Below are 26222 nucleotides of genomic sequence, written 5' to 3' on the forward strand. Positions count from 1 at the left end.
TGATTCCATAACACCTACAGCACAGAGCAGGACAATGTGCCAGAGGAAGCTGGAGGCTGCAATCGTGATCTGGACAGCGATAGTGGGACGGCCTGGGAAACTGAATGTGAGAAAAACATACACAGTTGGGATCTGGGACAGAGGTGTGAGAGCTGGTCTCGGGAAGCAACTTGCCCAAGGCAAGGGGTCACTGATGGCCACAAACGGCAAATAACCTAGAGCAGCTGCCGATAAGAAAGCTGAGGATGGCTCTACACATTTAAGCCGAGAGGATCTGCGCCCAAAAAATTAAAAAATTCTGTGCACAAATATTTAAATGGGCAAATTCTGCAAATTTTTTGTCAAATAAACACTGCATAATTCACTCCATTCAATATTTGGTAATTTAATTTAAATACTTGTCAGTAAGTATGTCTGATGTGTCCTGTGATGTCTGCAAACAATACAGATACACACAAATTCTCCCAGGAGTAGGAAAAATTAAAGAAACCCTTTGACAACTGAGTTCCTGTTTCTCTGCTCCCTATCCTCCCACAAGCCTCAGCCAGAGGCCCAGACATTCACAATCTCTGCTCTAAGAGCCAAGCCATCCCCCACAGCCACTACACTCATCGCCCCCACCCCGAGCACCAGTGATCAAGAGGGATAACCAGCCTAAGCTAGTCCCAAGCTTGCATGGAGTTTCCTGTGCATCGCCCTCTCTTTCCCTCAGGGCATGCTGGGAACTGCAGCTGCCAGGAGCCCTTTAGCTCCTTCTCCCTCCACTGCTGGGTCCAGTGGCCTCTAGTGGTGGCTAGCAGCACTGCAGCCCATTTCTGTGAGAGAAAGAAAATTCTGCATACACAACTTTAATTTCTACAAAATTCTGCATTGTGAAGTGGCACAGAATTCCCCCAGGAGTAATATGTTACAGAAAAAATACATGATCTCTGGCTGGGGATTAGCAGACCAGTGTGTGATTGCTGTCTGCGATGCTAGGCTTGAGGAGCCCTGACCTCCTACCGCCATACAGGACTGCCCTTAGGAGCCAAACTGGGACCTGCTATGTGCTGGGTTTCTCTTCTTTTGGAACCATTAAAGCAGTCATGCACTGGTTATTTCCAGCAGTCCTAGTAAAGTCTCTTTAGAATTCTTTGCTATGCGTCAGTCTCCACACATTCGGGCATGTCTACACCTGGAGCTGGAGATGTAATTCCCAGCCTGAAGATACATACCCATGCTAGTTCTGATTGAGCTATAGCACCAAAACTGGAATGTAGCCACGGTGGTGGAGCAGCTAGCTGCCCCAAGTATCTTGGGTGGGTATGTACTCAAGGCAACTAGCCCAACCCAGTGCTTGTGCAGCTGCAGCCACACTCTCCTTTTAGTGTGCTAACACTACCAGAGTTATCATCGGTATGTCTTCTCAAGCGCGATGTTACATACTCTTACTGTTAATCCAATAAGAGCCTAGTGCTTGGAGCACCTACAGCCCTTGTCTTGTGGCACATGGTACAACCAACACACTTCCAAGACACTCTGGGGCTAGCATATGCAACATTCAGAGACTCTCTGCAGTAGGGATTTCTATTTTCAGTCTTGGATAGAAATACCATTAAGGACAGCCTTTATCCCAATGCCTCAGCACTTTTGTCCCCAAACAGCACACACAGTGTCATGTGACAATGGAAGTCAGAAGTGATCGCTGTATTTTAGACCCTCAAAATGCAGTTCTAAAGAGGATGAAATGGTCTGGGATGGTTATTTTTGTCTCAACCATTTTCCCCATCCCCGTGCCATATAAACACAAGTATTTATTCATACACATGTTTATATTGTGTGTGTGTGTGTGTGTAGAGGGGCAGCATTGCCTTTTGTTACTTATCAGCTCTAAATAACCAGAAACGTGTCATTTCTTTAACAAAATGTCCTCGGCTGTTTATCAGACTACTTAATATATTGTGATTAATTTGCCAGGACATAGATGTACACTGAGTAGAATAAAAAATCTTTTCAGACAGGATGAGATGTGGAAGAATTGTGCAAATGTTACTCAGACATTTGAGGTGTCGACATTGAGTTATCTCTGCATGGTAATTGTGAACAGAATGATAAAACACAATGAATGCAGCCAAGCAGGCTCTTGACAGAAAAGAAGTGATTGATTAATGGGATGTGATGTACACTTGATCGATTTTAGTGCACTGTTGCTGTCATTTTCACAAACGATTTATCTTAATTTTCTATATATTATCAATACATTCAGCTTGACCAGTAAGATGTCACTGGTAATGCTCATCAAAAATAGGAGGCATTTTTTCATAAGAAATCCAATTTTACCTATAATCCATCACTTGTGCTTAGTAGGGAAAACCTCCTTTGTTACTGCCTGTATGTCTAATGTCAAGTGAAAATGTTCAGCAACATAGATGATCCTTTGAAGTCTCATCATTTTGAAATACTAATAACAAACTTTATGAGACACTTTCCAAGGTGAAACTAGAGACCAAATCCATCCATACTGGAACTCCACTGATGACAATGAAGTTCTTGTACAGCAAGGATAAACTGGTCTTACTGTTGGTGTAATAAGCCTTTCTCCCAAATCTGGACCTTAGCGTCCAAAATCTGGGTGCTTGGCATGAACTTCCAAGCTTAATTACCAGCTTGGATCTTATCTTGCTGCCACCATCCAAAATTTCCAGGATTTTGGCCCCCTCTGGTCTCCCCAAACCTTCCCTGGAGAGATCCCCAAGACCCAGAAGCTCTGAGTCTTACCGGCAAGGGAAATACTCCACTTCCCTTCCCTCTCCCTCTTCCACCCAGACTTTCCTCTCTGGGCTAACTTGAGAGTATTAATGCAATCTTTTTACATCACAATACCAAGAAGCCTGTCCCCTCTCTTCCACAAAGAGACAAACCTCAAACACAAGGAAACAGAGATGATTTTATCTCTCTTTCCCCCTCCCACCAGTTCCCTAGTGCTGCCGAGCTTCTTCCTGAGAGAAAAACTCAAAACAAGACTTAAAAAGAAAACTTATATAAAAAAAAGAAAGAAAAAGACATCAAAATTTATCTGTATCAAGATGACAATAATACAGGATCAATTGCTTAAAAAGAAAAAAATGAATAAACAGTATGATTCAAAAAGATATCCAATTTGAAACATTCCAGCAAGTTACACACATGTGAATACACCAAAACAACATAAAAGCCTATATTGTTTTTCTACCTGTACTTACAAGTTGGAAACAGATGATAGAAGGAAGTTGCTCATAGCTGAGACACAGAAAAAAAAGACACAGAACCAAGACAAAAAAGACCCACACAATTCCCTGCCTTAAGCTTTTAAAAATCCAGTTTTCTGATTGGTCCTCTGGTCAGGTGTTTGGTTCCCTTTGTTAACCCTTTACAGGTAAAAGAAACATTAACCCTTAGCTATCTATTTATGACAGTTGGCTCTTTGGAAGAAAAAAATATCCCTCTCTTCTTTTCTCTTGGTGTACTAGATCCCTCATTCATTGTGCTAAATAATCTTGTTGCTCCAGGTCATTAAGAAGTTTCAAGAGTTGGATGTACTACCATTTGCTTCTGCATAAGAAAAATAAAATAGTGATGTTTCCAAGGATCATAGAATCATAGCATACCAGGATTGGAAGAGACCTCAGGAGGTCATCTAGTCTAACCCCCTGCTCAAAAAAGGACCAATCCCCAACTAAATCACCCCAGCCAGGGCTTTCTCAAGCCTGACCTTAAAAACCTCTAAGGAAGGAGATTCCACTACCTCCCTAGGTAACCTGTTTCAGTGCTTTACCACCCTCTTAGTGAAAAAGTTTTCCCTAATATCCAACCTAAACCTCCCTCACTGGAACTTGAGACCATTACTCCTTGTTCTGTCACCTGGTACAACTGAGAACAGCCTAGATCCATCCTCTTTGGAACCCCCTTTCAGGTAGTTGAAAGCAGCTATCAAATACCACCTCATTCTTCTCTTCTGCGGACTAAATAACCCCACTTCATTTGGGTACCTGCATGAATCCTCTAAGCTTAATTACCAGCTTAGATCCTGATAGCGCTGCCACCAACCAGGAATTCCAGTGCCTGGTACACTCTGGTCTCCCAAAACCTTCCCTGGGGACCCCAAGACTCAGATGCCTGAGTCTCACAACAAAGGGAAATAACCCACTTCCCTTCCCCCCTCTTTACCTCCTCCCAGGCTTCCCCTCCCTGGGTTACCCTGGAAGATTACTGTACTTAAACTCCTTGAATTACAAAACAGAGAGGACAATTCACCTTCCCCCCTCCTTCTTTTTCCCCCTCCAGTCTTTCCCTGAGAGAGACAGTAATCCTGGCACAGAGATTCCTATCCCCTTGAGCCTCAACTAGAAAAAAAATCAAACAGGTCTTAAAAAGAAAGCTTTTAATAAAAAGAAAGAAAAGACATAAAAATGGTCTCTGTAATCAAGATGAAAATATTACAGGGTCTGTTAACTTATAAAAAATGAATAAACAGCCTTATTCAAAAAATACAATTTAAAACATTTCCAGCAAACTACACACTTGCAAATACAAAAACAATGTAAAACCTATATTGTTTTTCTACCTGTACTTACAAGTTGGAAACAGAAGATTAGAGAGCCTGGAGATAGTGTGATCACCCTCAGAGCCCAGAGAGACACTGACACAGAACAAAGACCACACACCCAAAACTTCCCTCCCCAGAGTTGAAAGTATCTTGTTTCCTGATTGGTCCTCTGGTCAGGTGTTTGGTTCCCTTTGTTAACCCTTTACAGGTAAAAGAGACATTAATCATGTCCTCGATTTGCTGGTAATGCTCCTACTTATACAGCCCAAAATGTGGTTAGTCTTCTTGGCAGCAAGGGCACACTATTGACTCATATCCAGCTTCTTGTCCACTGTAACCCTTAGATCTTTTCTGTAGAACTGCTGCCTAGCCATTCAGCCCCTAGTCTGTAGCAGTGCATGGGATTCTTCCATCCTAAATTAGGATCTTAAATGCTGACAGATTTAATGAGGTCCATAAGCACATCAACTGGATAAATTTCCTCAAGGAAAGAACAGGATATTGTATAGCAGGGGTTCTCAAACTAGGGGTCGGGACATCTCACGGGGTCACAAGGTTATTACATGGGGGTCACAAGCTGTCAGCCTCTACCTGTGGAAGTAGAACAAGAACTGACAGGAGTTTGAAAGGGATTTCAGTGCAAACAGTCTCCTCTGTGAGAAAGAGTCAGGCTAACTCTAACTCTAATAACACGAGATTTGTAGAAGCGAGGAGTGTGTGAGGCGACTTGGAAAGAAATGTGTGAGAAGTTGTTGTTGACCTTATGTAGATAAATATGGAATGTAGACTAGAGTCTAAATAAGTGAGGAAAATAGATATCAAGATGACCTATGTATAAAACAAAATGCAGCTGTTTCTTATCATTGTATGTAACAAAAGGTATAAATGCTTGCTGTAAATTGTTTTACCTGTAGAGAGAGCTGCCTAGGAGGGGGAAACCATGTGTCCTAGCGCACTCTCTCCCTCTGTGCAATTAGTTGAGAGAAATAAAGTATCTGACTTTGCTGCACCCAACCAGAGAGTGGAACAGTGTTTTCTCTCAATTTGGAGGCTCGTCGGGATGGCAATGCCTGCAGAGACACTGGAGGCTACTGTGGATCATTCCCCTTCGAACCCCATGGCGTCACAAAGAGAGGTATGAGACCTTTTGAAATCTCTATTTGGGTATCGGAGGAGGACTGTCTGTGGGGCCGTCTGTCCTGTTGGGCTTAAATCATCCAAACTTATTGACTGTGCAGCAAGATCAGATGCAGAGCAGTACTTGTTTTGCCACCTCCAATAAGGTTAGTTTGAAGTGGTACTGAGGACTTAGTTTGCCACCCTCAATAGGTAATTGTATGCGGTACTGGGGACTATATAGTTTGGCCGCCCCCAACAAGGTTAATGCATAAGGAAATGCATTAGGTTAATGTACATTGCAGAGGGGTTGTGGTAACGCCCTCAGAGAAGAACACAGGTGTGTTCAGTCTGGACAGAGGGGTTGTGGTGATGCCCTCAGGTTTTAAAAAAAAGATAAAAGAGAGAAAACCGAAGCATCGTGGTATTTAGAAACAGAGGCCTTAGTGTGTGTGTGTACACCAGTGTGAATGAGAGTTGCCAGAAGATGCTCAGAGTATTCTGCAAAGCTGTCGGCTCGTGGACCAGAAATATTCTAAAGCAAGCTCGGTGACTCTCTGCCCTACAGTAATCAAGTAAAGGATCCGACCCACGGTGGGCTGCCTCTGCCTGGCATAGTCCGGCGAGGGAGCTGCCTGGGTCTAGGATTGTGTGAACCATCTTCCCTCCCCTTTACTCTCCATGTGAGCCACTGACAGTCTGATCATCTCACTGGAAGCAATGAGAGTAAGCGGCGCCGTCTCTCAGAGACTAGCCAACGCTCTTTGCTGAAGGGAGGTGTAAGAGGGTCATGGCCATAACCTCAATTAACCTCTCCTGTGTGAGTGCCCTGTAGGGTGAGACCTTGTTTCTGAGCCGCTAGCGGACAGGATGTTCTCCCTGTGTGTGATTGGAAAAATGGGGGGGATAGACTAAGCACTCTCCCTCACCCCCTAAGGGTACCCCAGCAAATTACATATACATACATTACGGCCCTAAAACCTGCAGGTATTGTGATGGGGGCAAGGCCAGATGGCTACAGTAAAGTACTGAGAAACAGGTATGTTAGCCCCAGGCTAAATAAATCCCTAGTAATCTGGTAACCAAATGCAGTTGCTCCAGGTTAATCAAGGCACCTGGGCCAATTAAGATCTTTCTAGAAGGCAGTGGAGATAGCTACTTTAATTAGAACACCTGCAGCCAATCAAGGCAGGCTAATCAGGGCACCTGGGTTTAAAAAGGAGCTCACTCCAGTCAGGCGGGAGGAGCCAGAGGAGAAGGAGCGTGTGTGAGGAGCTGGGAGCAAGCTGGGGCAAGAGCTGAGAGTGAGAGTGTGTACTGCTGGAGGATTGAGGAGGACAAGCATTATCAGACACCAGGAGGAAGGTCCTGTGGTGAGGATAAAGAAGGTGTTTGGAGGAGGCCATGGGGAAGTAGCCCAGGGAGTTGTAGCTGTCATGCAGCTGTTACAGGAGGCACTATAGACAGCTGCGATCCACAGGGCCCTGGGCTGGAATCCGGAGTAGAGGTCGGGCCCGGGTTCCCCCAAACCTCCCAACTCCTGATCAGACACAGGAGGAGCTGACCCAGACTGTGGGTTCACAAGAAGGGATAGATCACTGAGGTGAACAAATCCACCAATAAGCACAGGACCCACCAAGGTAGAGGAGGAACTTTGTCACAGTATTAGACATTGGAATCTTCACACGTGTGAAAATCCATCTAAACAATACCACTAGAAGGTACTTCAATCTAGATAAGATCATACATCTCAGAGGAGCTTTAATTCACCAAAAAAGCCTCTGACACACAGTGGGAGCAATTTGTCTATTGAGGAAAGGAACAGGTTAATTTGAAAATTCTCTTATCCCAGGGCTCCAAACTGAAAGTTGCTCTGCGTTCAAGGTCAAGAATCATGCAGACCATGCCAAGTACAAAGAAAAAACTGCTTTCGGCCCCAGCTGGCTTGTGAAAAAAAATATAGACGGAGGCAAACCAACGGGCAAATACAAGTTACAGGACTGAGATTACATTTGCGAAGCTTAACTGTCCAGTGAGATCCAACAGTGTGCTTTTGCGTCACCCTGGAGCCGGGTGTCTTTGGTGACACTGAAGAAGCCACAGGCCGCTGGCCTGGCCTGGAATGCCTTTCTGAAAGAGACGCAGCAGGAGATCCAGGGTGTAAAAGAACAGCCCTCCCAAGAGAGGAAGCATGCTTGGAAATTCTGGACAAGCTGTATATAGGATAATCTCCTGTCCATCTCTCCCCCTTCTCTGGAACATTAGACACAGACGTGGCAGTCTGGATGTATGTTGTGAGTATGAAAGCGGCTTAGGGCTTGGGGCATTAATGTTTTTCTTCCCCTGAGTGATGTGGGAGCATTCTCAACTCTCTGTAATTGTTGTTTATTATTTTACTAATGAAGCTTTAAAATTCAGTCATGTGGTGTGTTTTCTTTATCTTCCCCAACAATCCTGTGGTGTCAGTCTGATCACCTGTCACGAGGGATAGATGGGTAACAGAAATCTGTCACAGTTTGGTGGGCAATTGAGAAAGGGGAGAGCCCTGCAGAATGCACACCATCTATTTGTTTTACCCTTGGTTATTTTATGTTTGCTTTGCTTGGTGATGATTGGTGTTATATTTTGAGGATTGCATGACTAAAGGTGCCCACTCTCAGCCTCAGTAAGTCTGAGAACTGAAGAGGGGTGGCTAGCATTCCTCTCTCCACACTTTGGTTTACCAGGAAGGGTGGCAGGTGGATCTACCCTCAGTTGTAGCAGGACTGGGCAACAGAGAAGTTGGAGAAAAGGGAAGAGATGTGTACTAGATAACTATTAATTGAGCAATTAAGGCATAGATCATGAACCAGGCAGCAAAAACTCAAACCTACTCCCATGGCAAGGCTTTGAGACAGGACTTCCAGGCAGAAAAGGAAGCACGGGCTAAGCAATACTGGTCCTTCAGGGACTTGTCAAAATTTAACCATTTGTGCTCAGCATTCACCGTAAACAGCAGTGTGTTTGCCACAAGAGAAAATTGAATAGTTAAATGCCAATGGGCCATGTGTTTTTGCCCAGACACATGGCAAGACACGAGGAAGGAGGGGGTAGCCTTGTGAGTAAGAATGTTTAAGGAAGAGACCAGGAAGGGTGGGGGCTAGTTGAGAAGCCCACCCTCTAGCTAAATTGGTACTGGAACAAGCCAGTGCCCATGGAACGGGACGGTTCAGCGAGAAAAGCAGGATCGGGCCCAAGCGTGCAGGCAACAATAAAGAGATTGGAAAAACAGGTTGGAAACTTTGAGGGCATAGTGGAAGGAAAGGAATAAGTAATTATAAGCACCGGATTAGAATGGTAAAATCTGAGTTGATTGCGTGTCGTTTTGGGAGACAAGCGAGTTAAGGAAAAGAGAGTGAGAAGTTAACTCTGTAGTTGTTAGAGGGAATCAAAAGCAGTGAAACTTGGTAGGAATGTCTGTAAAAGTAATCCAGGAAAGAGGTTATTTAAGTGGAATTATCTGACTATGAATAATTTAGTCGAATTTGCTGAAGAAACACTCCTGCTGTGTACAATTTGTGTTTTATAAAGTTTGAGATGAATTGGTATTGTTTTAAAGTTGCAAAACTGAGAATACTTTGCCAGACACAGGAAACTAGTGTGTTTAATATGGTATTTAGCATTCAATCCTTAAGTGACAATGCTTTACAAGATTGAAAATGTTTTAAATAAAGACCAAGGTTGTGGCTGCAGCAGGGCAGTCAAAGCCAGGAGAATAAAAGATTTGAATTTGTTTTGGGGTAATAAAATAGCAGATAAAGATCTGGTAAAGAGAGAGAAGGACAGTGCCCCTGGCTCTGTTGTGGTCGAGCTGTCACTTTACTAGGGGTGCATAGAGACATTTGTAAGCACAATAGAAAAATTACACCTTGTGCAGAAATTAATGTGACTAGTGTTGTAAGAAGTTGAATTATGGAGGAAATGTGCATTTTTCCCCCAGAACACCATGTGCAGTGTATATTGTAGCAGGGGTAAAAGAAATGCAAACCTACCATGCTATTTAATTGAAATTCTGTTAGACTCTAAGGGGCACTGTAAGTAGTGTTTTCTTTCAGATACTGTGTGTTTTAAAAGCAAGAGTTAGAAGTAAAAGGCAATCAAAAAATTCTGGTAAAGTTAATTGTGTCCCTTTTTTTAAGTAAGATCTCTTTAAGCTGTGATAGCTTTGGATACAGAAGCAAGCCAGAAAGCATACGTATCAATGCAAATTATCTAACTGGTAAGGAGAAGCCACTGAAACCTGGGCTGTCGATGAAACAAATACAATAAAATATGGGGGTAATTCCTCTGTTTTGCTGAAATCAACAAGAATATTTGTGTATAAAGGAAATATTTTAAACAATGACTGACTGCCCAGAAAGGGTAGCCTCTGTTCTTTTGTTTTTTCAGATAATCAGAGAAAACTGATGCCAGCTGAACAGCATTCAAACGTACCATGCATTTACTGGCAACTGAGGAATTATGTTCTGTGTTCTATGTTCTGTCTTGTGGTGTTTGTCTCGTGGCCAGAACTGTTGTGCTTAATATTTTAATAAGACAGTCTAGCAAGTTCAAAATTAATAGAAGGGTTAGCAATCAAAAAGTAGACACTTGTTTATTAAACTTGGAATACAAAGTGTTTGGATATATCAGGAAAATGCGATATACTAAAGTCTAATGCATTTGCTTAAGTAAGAAAAGAATTTCATCGGTCCAGATCTTTTAATTGAAAAATTGTTGTTAAATGTTTGCATACCAAACAGTTTTGAAGCAAGGACATATAAAAGGTTAACCACTCTCCATTTTGCACATGGGATCCTTCTGGCTACCTCAGATTTCTAGCCGCAGAGGGCTGTGGGAGGAAGGAAGCTATTGACACCAGAGGTTGTACTGAGTGGACTCCTCAAAAGTGGATGTGCTTGTCCTGGCTTGTTGCTCAAAGCTTCTGTAAATAAAGTTATTTTACTGGAAGGGTGTATGTGGCTTACATTGAATAATAAGACTAATGTATTGTATATAATGGCAATGTGTATGTGTTCATTGTTGGGAAAAGGTGTATGAGTGAAGAGGCCAATGAAGTGGGAGAAGGCAAAAGAACAGAACAAAATTAACTGGAAAAAAAATAGTTAACAAGCTCAGTCCAAAGATAAGATGCTGGACCTATTCAGGACACTGCTCACAGCTAAGATTTGGCTGATAACAAAGAAAAGGCGGGTGGGGGGGGGGAGCTTGAATGTGCCCAGAAGCTGTAAAATCTGCAAAAACTGTCAGGCATTAATGAAATGTGTCAGGTTTCTTTTCTCACGAGGTTAAAGCAGTTACCAGAGTAAAGGGGACTCTAGCAGCCCTGCCATTTATTGAAAAAGGAGACTGAGGCTACGTAAGATCCATCAACAAAAGACTGCTCTGGCTCCACACTGGAAGGGCCCTTTCTAAGTCCCATTAAACACCAAAACTGCCGTGAAGTGCCAACGACTACCTGCCTGGACCCATGCTTCTCACTGCAAGAAAGCCCCTCCGTCTTCAGATAATTTCACTCAATCAGCCTGTCTCTTCTTTTGGTAATCCTTTTCCTCCGTCTAGACAGCAGGAGAAAAGGACAAGGTGATGTGCTCGTAACCTCTCCCTTGTCCACTGACAGAGCTAACCTTAATTCAGTATTTGCTACAGAAACCAAAGCACTACAGGGTGATGCGCTAGTAACCTCTCCCCTGTATGATGCTGCGTCACGACTGCTTCAGAAAAGAAGAAGAAAATACTTGTTCCATTGAAACCATCAAAGTCCAGGGATTCCTGATGACAAAAGACATTAAGAACTGACCCTGGTGAAGAAACAAAGAATTATACACTGGCAGGAAGAAGTTTGTGGGACCCATGCTTGGGAATGTGGTATTGATTGGATGTTGGAGTTTATTCTTCAGGCTGCGCCCTGTGTTTTGGATAAGCCCTCCCTGTATTGAATGTATTGCCCTCCCTAATTGGATTTTAAATGACAAGTACCAAAGGCACCTTGTTTGCCACTGCCCCTGCCATCTCCTCCATTACAATATTACCCCTGTAATACATCCAAATACAGACAATGCCATATATTTGATAAAACCAATGGCCAAGGCCTTCACACTTTAGTGATTTATTTAAAGATTGTTTGGAAAAAGAAAAAAAATTTAAAGTTCAGGACATTCCATATAAATGAACAACTGAGTGGAAAACGACTGGTCAGAGGAGATAAAAGTACATGGTATCACTACAAATGAACCCCAAGAATCTGTAATTGAAATTGATGGGTTCTATAGTGAAGTAGATATGATGGCTGTCCCTGGAGTTTGCAATATGTTAGATGAAAGAGGCCCTTATTGTTATTTGGTCACTCAATTAATGAATAATCAAATGAATACCCAAAGACCTTGTTCTGCCACAGGAAATTTCACCTGTATAGAAATTATTCCAGTGATTCATAATGTAACCTGTACCTTATTGCAATACACCCCCTCCTATGCTATTAATATTAATGTCTCCTGGAAGTATATAAAGGTGTACAATCAACAGATGTGGTATAGTCCTACACCAAAGAGAGATGTATTAGGATATCAATGGACTGTGATTAATACAACACTAGAGACTGTTAAATTTACATTTCCCTAATTCAGTTTCCAGATCACCTCTACATACTGGAATTGCTCAGAGAGAGCTGCCATTAGATTAGCACAAGAGAGGGCCTGTGCTATTTCCTCTAGAAAAAAGAGGGACTTGACCGGATCCCTATGGAATGGGGCCAATAGTGTATCAGCAATTTGGAATATTTTTAAGAGCCAAGAACATGATGAGAAATTGGGACAACTAGAAAAGGCCACTGGTCTTATTTCTGGAGCCCAGCTAACCCAAGTACAGGCTGGAGGTGGTGAGTTACATGTTATTTCCGCCCTTAGTTCAATGACCCAGAAATTGCAGACAGAGATGGTATGGAATAGCACTGAGGCTGGGAAGGCATGGATCTAGCATGTTCAGAAATTCAGGATTTCCTGAATGACCAGCTAATGGCCATTCAGAATGATCTTGAGCACCAGGCATGGCCCACTGCCCTTACAGACACTTCAGGAGTACCATCTGATCTGTGGCCATGGAGACATACTTGGAGATTTTCAGGATGGAGCTGTATATACTCCCAGTGCTCCTCCCAAGCATATGGGACGGTAGGAAGGGTGTGGGCTCTCACATACTGAATCCTGCCGGGTCCATGAGGAGGATGCATGTGGGACTGGATTATTCACTGTGACATTGGGGAGATTAGACCACCTGGTATGCCTAGCTGATTTGTTGTTAGTGCTTCTGGGATAACACCCGACACTTGGATGGGGATAGGGAGTCAATGGACATTTTTGCCATTAGAACCCGCACAGCTTCAGTGTGTACATAAACTGAAGCCAGGGGAAGTTGTCACTGTTCATGATAATGTTTGCTGGGAGGGTAGGGGACAAGAAACTACCCTGACAGGACACCTATTTTTTCAAGCTAATGATAGCTGTGTGTATGTTAAAACCACCATGTTGCGAGATATACATTTTAATCTCATTACTGCTGCAGGCAATCTTATTATTTACTGGCCTGCAGATAGAATCTTACAAGTAGCCCTTAGGTTTCAGATGCCCTTTAAGTGGACTAGTTTACTGCCTGATCGATTTTAAAATTTGCATTCACTGTTACCAGAGGTTCAAAGAATCTCTGAATTACAAGGGCAAATTCGTATGTTTCAAAATATATATCAAGTTGAAAAGAGTGCCTTTCACACAGCTTATAGAGTGTCTACTTTATGTACTAAGTATGATGTACTGTGCTTTGTGACTAAAACTGTACAACAACCCCATCATATGATTACCATGGGAATGTTATTGCTTGTATTGTTATTTAGTTTAGGATTATGTTATTGTTGTTGTAAAGGATGTGATCATAGTAATACCTTTAATGTCCAGACTAATCATGCATTGTCATTGCATCCAATCAAAACCCCTAAGGTTGAAGCATTTAATGTAGAATCTGAAATCCAAGGCTTAATGCAAATGGAGGTTTAAAGATGTTAGTTGTACTAGAAGTACAAAAGGTGGGGGGGTTGTGGAAGTAGAGCAAGAACTGACAGGGAGTTGAAAGGGATTTCAGTGCAAACAGTCTCCTCTGTGAGCAAGAGTCAGGCTAACTGTAACCCTACTAAGGAGAGCTTTGTAGAAGCGAGGAGTGTGTGAGGCGACTGGGAAAGAACTGTGTGAGAATTTGTTGCGACCTTGTGTAGATAAATATGGAATGTAGACTAGAGTCTAAATAAGTGAGGAAAATAAGATATCAAGATGACCTATGTATAAACAAAATGCAGCTGTTTCTTATCATTGTATGTAACAAAAGGTATAAATGCTTGCTGTAATTGTTTACCTGTAGAGAGAGCTGCCTAGGAGGGGGAAACCATGTGTCCTAGCGCACTCTCTCCCTCTGTGCAATTAGTTGAGAGAATAAAGTATCTGACTTTGCTGCACCCAACCAGAGAGTGAGAACAGTGTTTTTCTCTCACAATTTGGAGGCTCGTCCGGGATGGCAATGCCTGCAGAGACACTGGAGGCTACTGTGGATCATTCCCCTTCGAACCCCATGGCGTCACAAGAGAGGTATGAGACCTTTTGAAATCTCTATTGGGGTATCGGAGGAGGACTGTCTGTGGGGCCGTCTGTCCTGTTGGGCTTAAATCATCCAAACTTATTGACTGTGCAGCAAGATCAGATGCAGAGCAGTACTTGTTTTGCCACCTCCAATAAGGTTAGTTTGAAGTGGTACTGAGGACTTAGTTTGCCACCCTCAATAAGGTAATTGTATGCGGTACTGGGGACTATAGTTTGGCCGCCCCCAACAAGGTTAATGCATAAGGGAAATGCATTAGGTTAATGTACATTGCAGAGGGGTTGTGGTAACGCCCTCAGAGAAGAACACAGGTGTGTTCAGTCTGGACAGAGGGGTTGTGGTGATGCCCTCAGGTTAAAAAAAAGATAAAAGAGAAGAAAACCGAAGCATCGTGGTATTTAGAAACAGAGGCCTTAGTGTGTGTGTGTACACCAGTGTGAATGAGAGTTGCCAGAAGATGCTCAGAGTATTCTGCAAAGCTGTCGGCTCGTGACCAGAAATATTCTAAAGCAAGCTCGGTGACTCTCTGCCTACAGTATCAGTAAAGGATCCGACCCACGGTGGGCTGCCTCTGCCTGGCATAGTCCGGCGAGGGAGCTGCCTGGGTCTAGGATTGTGTGAACCCATCTTCCCTCCCCTTTACTCTCCATGTGAGCCACTGACAGTCTGATCATCTCACTGGAAGCAATGAGAGTAAGCGGCGCCGTCTCTCAGAGACTAGCCAACGCTCTTTGCTGAAGGGAGGTGTAAGAGGGTCATGGCCATCCTCATTAACCTCTCCTGTGTGAGTGCCCTGTAGGGTGAGACCCTTGGTTTCTGAGCCGCTAGCGGACAGGATGTTCTCCCTGTGTGTGATTGGAAAATGGGGGGGGATAGACTAAGCACTCTCCCTCACCCCCTAAGGGTACCCCAGCAAATTACATATACATACATTACGGCCCTAAAACCTGCAGGTATTGTGATGGGGCAAGGCCAGATGGCTACAGTAAAGTACTGAGAAACAGGTATGTTAGCCCCAGGCTAAATAAATCCCTAGTAATCTGGTAACCAAATGGCAGTTGCTCCAGGTTAATCAAGGCACCTGGAGCCAATTAAGATCTTTCTAGAAGGCAGTAGAGATAGATACTTTAATTAGAACACCTGCAGCCAATCAAGGCAGGCTAATCAGGGCTAATTCAGGTTCACCTGAGTTTAAAAGGACTCACTCCAGTCGGTGGAGATGGAGCCAGAGGAGAAGGAGCGTTGTGTTGAGGGCTGGGAGGCAAAAGAAGGCAAGGAGCTGAGAGTGAGAGTGTGTACTGCTGGAGGATGAGGAGGACAAATGTTATCAGACCACCAGGAGGAAGGTCTGTGGTGAGGATAAAGAAGGCATTTTGGAGGAAGCCATGGGGAAGTAGCCCAGAGTTGTAGCTGTCATGCAAGCTGTTACAGGAGGCACTATAGAACAGCTGCGATCCAACAGGGCCCTGGGCTGGAATCGGAGTAGAGGTCGGGCCCGGGTTCCCCAAACCTCCCACCTCCTGATCAGACCAGGAGGAGGCCTGACCCAGTACTGTGAGGGATTCCACAAGAAAGGGAAGATCAACTGAGGTGAACAAATCCACCAATAAGCACAGACCCACCAAGGTAGGGAGTAACTTTGTCCACAGTATTAGACATTGAATCTTCACACGTGTTGAAAATCATCAACAATACCACCTAGAAAGTACCTTCAATCTAGATAAGATCATTCATTCTCAGAGGAGCTTTTTAATCACCAAAAAGCCTCTGATAACAGGTGAGCAATTTTGTCTGTGAGGAAAGGAACGGGTTTATCTGAAATTTCTCTTGATTCTAGAGATCAAACTGAAAAGTTGCTCTTGCGTTCAAGGGTCAAGATCAATGAGACCATGCAAGTACAAAGAAAACTGCTTTCGGCCCACCAGGTGTGAAAAATATAGAGGAGGCAAACCAAGGCAAGACAGTCATCGACTGAGATTTCATTTGCAGAAGTTACTTGTCCGTGAGATCCACAGTGTGCCTTGCGACTTTGGAGCCGGTGGTTTTGGGTGAACATGGAGAACCCAGAGCGCCTGACCTGGCTGTACTTCTTGAAAAGACGCGCAGGGAGATCGGGTGTAAAAGAACAGCCCTCCCAAGAGGGAAGCAGCTTGGAATTCTGGACAAGCTGTATACTAGGATAATCTCCAGTCCCTCTCCCTTCTCTGAGTATTAGACACAGATTGGCAGTATGTGGACTGTATGTGTGTGAGTTATGAAATGGCTTAGGGCTTGGGCATTAATGTTTTTCTCCTGAGTGATGATGGAGCGTTCAACTCTCATTGATTGTTTATTATTTTATATGAAGCTTTAAATTCGTTCTTAGTGTGTTTTCTTTATCTTCCCCCAAACAGCCTGTCGGTGTTGAGTTGATCACCTTCACGAGGATTAGATGGTTACGAAATTCTGTACAGTTTGGGTGGAGCCAATTGAGAAGGGGAGCCTGCAGAATTTACACCATTCTTATTTGTTTTACCCTTGTTATTTTTGTTGCTTTGCTTGGGTACTGATTGGTGTATATGTTAGGATGTCATGATTAAAGTGTGCCCCACTTTTCTCAGCCCCATAAGTCTGCAGACAGAGGGGTTGTAGCATTCTCTCTCCACCTGGGTTACAGGAAGGTGTGAGGTGGATCTACCTCAGTTGTAGCAGGGACTGGGATCAGGAGTTGGAAGGAAGAGATGTGTACTGTAACTATAATTGAGCATTAGGCATAGCATCCATGACGGCAGCCACTCAACCTACTCCGGCATGCAAGTCTGAACAGGCTTGCCAGTGCAGACAAAGGAAGCCTGGCTAAGCAAACTGTCCTTCAGGACTTGTAAAATTTTTTCAACCATTTGTGTCAGCAATACGCGTTAATCAGCAGTGTGTTTGCCACAAGAGAAGATTGAATAGTTACATCAGGGCCATGTGTTTTTGTCAGGTGGCAAGCTATGAGGAGTCGTGGTAGCTTGATGAGTAAGAATGTTGAGGGAGAGACAGGAGGGTGGGGCTAGTTGAGAAGCCCACCTTCTAGTCTAAACTGATGTTAGGAACAAGCTGCATGCCCATGGAACGGACGGTTCAGCGAGGAAAAGCAGGATCGGGCAGGGGAGCAACAGATAAGAGTTGAAAACAGGTTTGGAAACTTGAGGGTAGTGGAAGGAAAGATAATATATAAGCATGGATTGATTGCAGTGAAATTGAGTTGATAGGTGGCTGTTGGGAGCAAAGCAGGAGTTAAGAAAGAGAGTGAGAAGTTAACTTCTATAGTTGCTGTAGAAGCGAATGAATCAAATGCTAATGAAAAATTCTTGTGCTAGGAATGTCTGTTAATATCAGGCAAATAAGATTATTTAAGTGCGGAATTATTGACTATGAAAATTTAGTCGAATTTGCTGAAGAAACACTCCTGCTGTGTACAATTTGTGTTTTATAAGTTGAGATGAATTGGGTATTGTTTTAGCTTGCAAAACTGAGAATACTTTTGCCGACACAGGAAACTAGTGTTGTTTAATATGGTATTTAGCATTCAATCCTTTAAGTGACAATGCTTTACAAGATTGAAAATGTTTAAATAAAGACCAAGGTTGTGGCTGCAGCAGGGCAGTCAAAGCCAGGAGAAATAAGATTTGAATTTGTTTTGCGGGTAATAAAATAGCAGATAAAGAATCTGGTAAAGAGAGAGAAGGACAGTGGCCCCTGGCTCTTGTGGTCGAGCTGTCACTGTTACTAGGGGTGCATAGATATTTGTAAGCACATAGAAAAAGTTTACACCTTGTTGCAGAAATTAATGTGACTAGTGTTGTAAGAAGGTTTGATTATGGAGGAAATGTGCATTTTCCAGAACCCATGTCGCAGTGTATATTGTAGCAGGGGAAAAGAAATGCAAACCTACCATGCTATTTAATTGAAATTTCTGTTAGACTCTTAGGGGCACTGTAAGTAGTGTTTTCTTTCAGTATTACTGTGTTGTTTAAAAGGCAAGAGTAGAAGTAAAAGGCAATCAAAATTCTGTAAGTTTAATTGCTGTCCCTTTTTAAGTTAGAATCTTTTAAGTGTGGATAGCTTTGGATACAGAGCAAGCCAGAAAGCCATACGTATCAATGCAAATTATTAACTGGTAAGGTAGAAGCCACTGAAACCTGGGTGCGATGTAAACAAAACAATTAAAATATGGGGGTAATTCCTCTGTTTTTGCTGAATCAACAAGATATTGGCTGTATAAAGGAAATATTTTAAACAATGACTTGACTGCCAGAAAGGGTAGACTCTGTTCTTTTGTTTTCAGATATCAGAGAAACTTGATGCCAGCTGAACGATTTCAACGTACATGATTTACTGGCAATGGAATTATGTTCTGTGTTCTTATGTTCTGTCTTGTGGTGTTTGTCTCGTGGCCAGAACTGTTGTGCTTAATATTTTCAAAGACAGTCTAGTTCAAAATTTAATAGAGGGTTTAATCAAAAAGTAGACAATTGTTTTATTAACTTGGAATACAAAGTGTTTGGATATATCAGGAAAATGCATATACTAAAGTCTAATGCATTGCTTAAGTAAGAAAGAAATTTCATCGCCAGATTCTTGTTAATTGAAAAATTGGTTAAATGTTTGCATACCAACAGTTTTGGAGCAAGACATAAAGGTTTACCCACTCTCCATAATTTGCACATGATCCTTCTGGCACCTAGATTTCTAGCCAGAGGGCTGTGGGAGGAAGGAAGCTATTTGACACCAGGGTTGTACGTGAGATGGACTCCTCAAAGTGGGATGTGCTTTGTCCTGGGCTGTTGCTCCAAGCCTGTAATAAAGTTATTTTACTGAGGGTGTATGTGGCTTACATTGAATAATAGACCAATGTATTGGATATAATGGCACTGTGTATGTGTTCATTGTTGGGAAAAGTGTATGAGTGAAGAGGCCAGAAGGAGAAGGCAAAAGAACAGAACAAATTAACTGGGAAAAAAAAAAATAAGTTTTAACAAGCTCAGTCAAAGATAAGATGTGGACCTATCAAGGACACTGCTCACAGCTAAGATTTGGCTGATAACAAAGAAAGGCGGCGGTGGGGGGGAGCTTGAATGTGCCCAAAAGCTTGTAAAATCTGCCAAACACTGTCAGGCATTTAATGAAAATGGTCAGGGTTCTTTTCTCACAGGTAAAGCCAGTTTACCTAAAGACCTCTAGCAGCCCTGCCATATGAAACAAGGCAGACTGAGGCCTACGTAGATCCACAACAAAAGACTGCTTGGCTCCACACTGGAAGGGCCCTTTCTAATTCCCATTAACACCAAAACTGCCGTGAATGCCAACGACTACTGCCTGGACCCATGCTTTCTCACTGCCAAGAAAGCCCTCCGTCTTCAGATAATTTCACTCAATCAGCCTGTCTGCTTCTTTTGTAAATCCTTTTCCTCCGTTCTGACAGCAGGAGAAAAGGACAAGGTGATGTGTCGTAACCTCCCCTTTCCACTGACAGAGCTAACCTTAATTCAGTATTTGCTACAGAACCAAGCACTACAGGTGATGCGCTAGTAACCTCTCCCCTGTATGACTGCTGCGTCACGACTGCTTCAGAAAAGAAGAAAGACAAATACTTGTTCCTGAAACATCAAATCCGATTCCTGATGACAAAAGACATTAAGACTGACCCTGTGTGAGAAACAAAGAATTATTACACTGGCAGGAGAGTTTGTGGGACCCATGCTGGAATCTTCTCATTTGTCACTGTGTGGTACATAAAAACCTTATGTATTTGGGTTACCCAATTAGTGAATAATCCAAACGAATATTCAAAATTTGTCTTGCCACTGGAAATTTTACTTGTATTGAAACCATTCCAAGACCAAATATGTACTGCTGTAATCTTATTGCAATACACCCCCTCTATGCTCATTAATGTTCAATGCTCTAAGAAAGTTACCTGAAATTAAGTTAAAAGTATAAAGCCAACCAACACTGTGATATGCACTACAGCAAAAGAGTATATTCATTAGGATATCAATGAACTGTGATTAATACAACAGTAGGGATCGTCAAATTTACCTTGCATTTACCAGTTCCCAGAATCACCTCTACATACCCAAAAAATTGCTCACAAGGGCCGCCATTTGAGTAGCACAACAAGGGCCTGGTTATTTCCTCTGAAGAGAGAGGCTTGACCGGTGTACCGACCCCACGGGACACACCACACCACACCGCCACCACCACACATACCAACTTTTAACACAACACCACACACCGACAGTATGAGAAATATGGGCCACAAAAACCACCACCACACGCCTATTCACACTTACCACACTGAGCTACCACCACCGAACAAAACCAGGTGGCACGATTGGTGAGCTTACACACGTTGTTTCTCCCACACACCTTCCCCCTAGACCCAGTAAGTCGACAGAGACCACCCACCGAGTACCAACCACCACAGAGTGCTGGAAGGCATTGCAAGTGGGATTGCTGTATGATTTAGAAATTCAAGGATTTCTTGATGACCAGCTATGGCCATTCGAGTGATCTTGGCACCAGAATTGGCCCACCTCTCTACAGATCACATCCGGAGTACCATCCGATCTGTGGTCTAGGAGACAAACGGACACTCTCGGGGTGGAAGTCGTGACAATAACAGTGCCCTTCCAAGCAGTGACCATTAGGGGGGTGTGGGCTCCCACAATACCGAAATCCTAACGGTCCATGGGGGAGGAGCATGTGGGAAACTGTATTATCCACCGAACATCTGGAAATTAGAACCTCTAGTACACCTAACTGAATTATAGTCAGTGCCCCTAGAATAACACCATGCCTATTTTGGATAGAAATAGGAGTCCATGGACAATTGGGCTGTTAGAACCCCACAGCTTCAGTGTACCATAAACTGAACCCAGGGAAATGTCCACTGTTTCATCGATAACGTTTGCTGATGAGGAAGGAAAGGAACTATCCTGACAGGACACGCTACTTTGTCCAGTAATAATGCTGCGTGTATGTTAAACCACCACTTGCAAGATATAACATTTAATCTCATTACCACTGCAGGGCAAGCATATTGCCTTATTGCCTGCAGATAGAATTTTGGACCAGCTTAGTAATCTGATCGATTTCAAAATTGCCTTTCATGATTGTTTTTACCAAAGGGTTAAAATCTTCTGAAATACAGGGGCAATTTCACTGCTTCAAATATATATCAAGTGAAAAAGTAATGCCTTTCATACAGCTTATAGAGTGTCAATTTTATGTACCTAAAGTACGATGTATTGTGCTTTATAACTAAAGCTGTACAATAACCTCATCATATTATTGCTATGGGGAATCATTGCTTGCGATTGCTGATTAGTTTAGGATATGTTACTGTTGTTTGTAAAATCAGGTAATAATGGCATACTTTCCTGCCATGCTGATTCAGGCATTGTCATTTCAATCATAAAAACCCTAAGTTGAACATCTGATGTAGAACATCAGAAAATCCAGTGGCTTAACGCAAATAGAGATTTGATAAATATCTGTTGCATCGCTAGAAAGTACAAAAAAAAAAAAAAAAAAAAAAAAAAAAAAAAAAAAAACTACAAAGAGGGGGAGGTGAAGAAAGGGAAAGAATTGACAAGGATTTGTAGGGGATCTCTAATGCATGTCAGTTTGTTAGCAAGAGTTAGGCCGCAGCTGTAACCTAATGACGTGAGACTTGTAGAAGCGAGGATAGTGTGAGGCGAGTGGGAAAAGAGCTGTGTGAAGTTGTCACGACGACGACCTTGCACTAAATACCCAAATATGTATTACTTGGTCGCCTTTCAAAGTGAGAAAATAGATAGCGGAGATGGCCTATGTATAACAACCTGCAGCTGTTGCTCATTTGTCTGTAATATTGCTTGTTATTGTCTGCCAACAAAGGTATAAATGCTTGCTGTGATTGTTTACTTGTTGAGCAGACTGTCGGACTGCGGCGACTGTGTCCTAGGGACACTCCTCCTCTATTGCACTTGCTGGAGAAAATATAAGTATTTGATTTTGCTGCATCCAAACAAACGCACGAACTGAGTTTTTCTCTCTGACACTCGATTAAGTTTTCACGTGACAGTATTACATTTAATGGTTTTTAAAGTCTCTTTCCTATAAGTCATAATATTATAACTAAACTATTGTTGTATGTAAAGTAAATAAGGTTTTAAAATGTTTACGAAGCTTCATTAAATTAAATAAAAATGCAGAGCCCCCCAAAGACTGGTGGCCAGGACCTGGGCAGTGTGAGTGCCACTGAAAATAGCATGCGCCGCGTCAGCAAAGTGCCAGAGGTAACCCTGGTGTAACCGCATAGCAAAACCAGCCCAATCTGGGTATGTAACTCATGGTAGAGCACTACTTAGCATATTCAGGCCCTGGGTTCAATTCCCAAGCTGCTCTGCTGGCTTTGCCGTGCAGAAGGGATGTGGACCACCAGTCTCCCTGTGCAAGTTTCAGTCCTGCTCAGTCAGGTGCAAGTGCCAATTTGCATGGAGGGTTTGCTCCTAGTCACTTGGTACATTTAAGATTCCCATACTGCTGTGCTGCTTGGACAACAGTGTAGATGGAAGGTGAATCCTCCAGCACTGAGGGAAAGGTCCCATCTGCACAGACTGAAGGCCAAGGAAAGGAGGGCAGTCAGTAAGCTACGAGAGAGGTCACTTGGATTACACCCACAGGGACACTGTCTTTTGAGGCGAGTGCAGCTTCTGCCTGGTTGGAGGGTGTGCTGACATGGAGCAGAAAAGCTGGAGCATGCAGATGATGATGACCAGAGAGGGGAATAGGACAGAGCCCCGCAAGCGTCCTGGTGCTCAGATGCCCTATTGCACCTGGCTGTCGAGGCAGAAAAAGACCGGGACCAGCCCTACAGTGTCCTGGACAAGAACTGTTAGGGTGGGGTGAAGTGTCCTCGGGCAAGATGGAGCGTGATCCTCTGTGCCTGGATTGTAACATTGAAGTTCAACCTGCACGGTGTGTGCTGAGGGTGCATCAGCCAGAAGGGCTTGGGCTGGAGGACGGGCAGAGTTTGTTATATTTTGTGGTGGCCAGAAGGGGACAAGCTCTGCCACCCACCCACACAGGGCGAGCTTAGGTCCTATTTCACTGAAGGTTCCCTAATTGGGCCCAGCTAGAGGGCCCTTTGCCCAAGCCCGTCGGTACCGTACCGCAAGAGCTGGTCGCCTGTACCGGGGTGCCTGCGCTTCCCCCAGGGGCAATTTAAAGAGCCTGGGGCTCCCAGCAGGGGGCGACCCTGTGGCCCTTGGAATCTGCCACCAGAGCCCCACTTGCCGGAGCCTCTGGGCATGGCGTGGTCTGGGGCACTTTAAAGTCCAGCCCGCTTGCTCTACCACCCTGCCTTCAAAGGTTAGTCGTGAGCCCTGCTGCTCCCGGGCTCCGCGTTCTTGGAAGGGCTGGGGCGTAGAACGAGGAGCCTCTGGCCTTAAAGTCCGAGACGGCTGCTCTCGCTACCGCCAGGATGGAGGAGGAGAGGGCACTTACCGTACCATGGTGGCGAAACCCCCTGTACCTGCACCCCCTGCCCACAGCCAGCCCCTCTTCCAGCGCCTGCCCGCACCAGCCCATCTCCAGCCAGCCCTCCCCCAGCCTGCAGCAAGCACTGCTGCACCCCTGCCCTGCTCCAAGCCCCACCCCTTGCCCGCCTGCACCAACCCCCTGTCTCAGCCACCGCTCACCCCCTGCCTGCGGCCAGCCCTGCTGCACCCCTGCCCTGCCTCCAGGCCCTCAACTCCTTACCCTGCCCCACCAGCCTATGCCTCCAGCCAGGCCCCACACCTCCTGCCCACAGCCAGCCCATCTCCAGCCAGCCCCGCACCCCCTACCCTGCCTGCAGCCAGCCCTCTCCGCCACCCGATGCAAACCCCTACCCGGCAGCCAAGCCCTGCACCTTCCTGCCAGCCAACGCCTGCTGCACACCCTGCCTGCACCAGCCCCAGCACGCCTGCAGCCAGCCTCCTACCCCCTGCTCCTGTCTCCAGCCAATCCATCATACCCTCTGCGGCCCTGCCTGAAGCCAGCCAGCTCCCCACACATCCCTGCCCATACCAGCCCTACACCACTAGCCCTGCACCTCCTGCCCTGCCTGCAGCCAGCCTTGCACCCCCGCCCTGTCTCCAGCCAACCCTTGCTGCACCCCCTTGCCTGAAGCCAGCCAGCCCCACACCCCTGTCTCCAGCCAGCCCCGCACCCCTTGCCCTCCCTGCAGCCAGATCCTACCTCCAGTCGGTCCCTGCCCTGCCTCCAGCCAGCCCCATGTCTACTGATGCCCTGCAGTTCCCAGGGCAGTAACCCTGCATACCTGCTTCAATGAGAGGGCCAGAGAACAGCTGGGACTCATACATGTGCACACATTAGGGTGACCAGACAGCAAGTGTGAAAAATCAGGATAGGGTGTGTGTGTGTGGGGGGAGAGTAATAGGATCCTATATAAGAAAAAGACCCAAAAATTGGGACTGTCCCTATAAAATCGGGACATCTGGTCACCCTAGTACACCCCCAGCGAGTGGCCGGGACCCACACATGTGAAACTCATTTCTAGTTCAGGCCTATCTTTTTAAAAAGAACTTTAGGTAGAGTTAACATCCATCCACATTTTCCTGGACATGTCAGGCTTTTTGGTTCTTAAATCACTGTCTGGGAGGAATTTTTAAAATTTAAAAATTTAAAAATTCCTCCTGGGAAAATACGGACGTATGGTAACGCTATTGGTACAAAAAATACATACCGTGGCACATCCCTTAAATCAGAACTTTTTATAGGGAACCAGTTCCTAAGAAATGAAACTCTTTTTCATATATATATAAATTTTTAGTCATCCCTGCCGGGGCCCTGCCGAAAATGACTGCCGAGAGTTCAAGAACTGTCCCTGTTCTCACTGGACAGATGGGGAGGAGCCTGAAGTACAGAGAAGGGAATTGACCTACCCAAGGGCCTACACAGCAAGGCGATGGCAGAACCAGAAAGAGAAGCCACCAGTCCGGACTCCTGTTCTAATAAACAGCAAACGCCCCCCCAGAGGCGAGGATAGAGCCCAGGAATCGAGATGGTGGAGAAATTTCATTGAAACCGTTTCTGTCAGAAAATCCCATTCAGCCTAAACCAGTTTGTTTCTCAAAATCAAAACAAGTGGGATGAAATTTCTTTGCAAAAATATTTTGTTGCAAAACAAAAGCATCTCCTGTTTGTCACAGTGTGTTAAATTGTCTCGTCACACATAAAGAGGAGACACTTAGATCTCAAACATTAGATAAGATGCTTCAGTCTGAGCTAAGTAGCTGCTGCTCTTAACAATTTCAAAATAAAAAAATACAAATAAAATAGACTATTTCAACTCTTCTATTATGTCATAATCTTCTCTGAGCAAACGTGATAGGACACCTCATATTATGCACTACTCCTAGTGATGCTCTCCAATGGATACCCATCCTCCACCCACTGAGAGTTAGGTAGGAGTGGATCATTAGTATCCCTACTTGAAAGAGGGAGAAGCTAAGGCTGAGAAAGGAGAATTGCCTTGTCTTAGGTCACATAGCCAGCCAGTGGCAGAGTTGGGAAAAGGACCCAAGAGCCCTGATTTTGAAACTAACCATCAGATCTTGAATTTCAGACATTGAATGACCTGAGTAAAGTGCTCTCAGATGAGCTCCAGACCAACAACAGTGCACAGTAATTATTCAGCAAGTATTTTAGGAGAACTGCAAATGTTAGAGAGAATCATGAACTGCTCAGAGACCATTAATACAGAGAAGCAGCAAAATTCATCAAACATATAACTGGTTATGAGTTATTTCCTTGGTCTTAAAAGAGAACAACAAGGACCTGAGTCTCC

The sequence above is a fragment of the Chelonoidis abingdonii genome, chromosome 3 (genome assembly GCF_003597395.2).
Source record: "Chelonoidis abingdonii isolate Lonesome George chromosome 3, CheloAbing_2.0, whole genome shotgun sequence".
Classification (NCBI taxonomy): domain Eukaryota; kingdom Metazoa; phylum Chordata; order Testudines; family Testudinidae; genus Chelonoidis; species Chelonoidis abingdonii.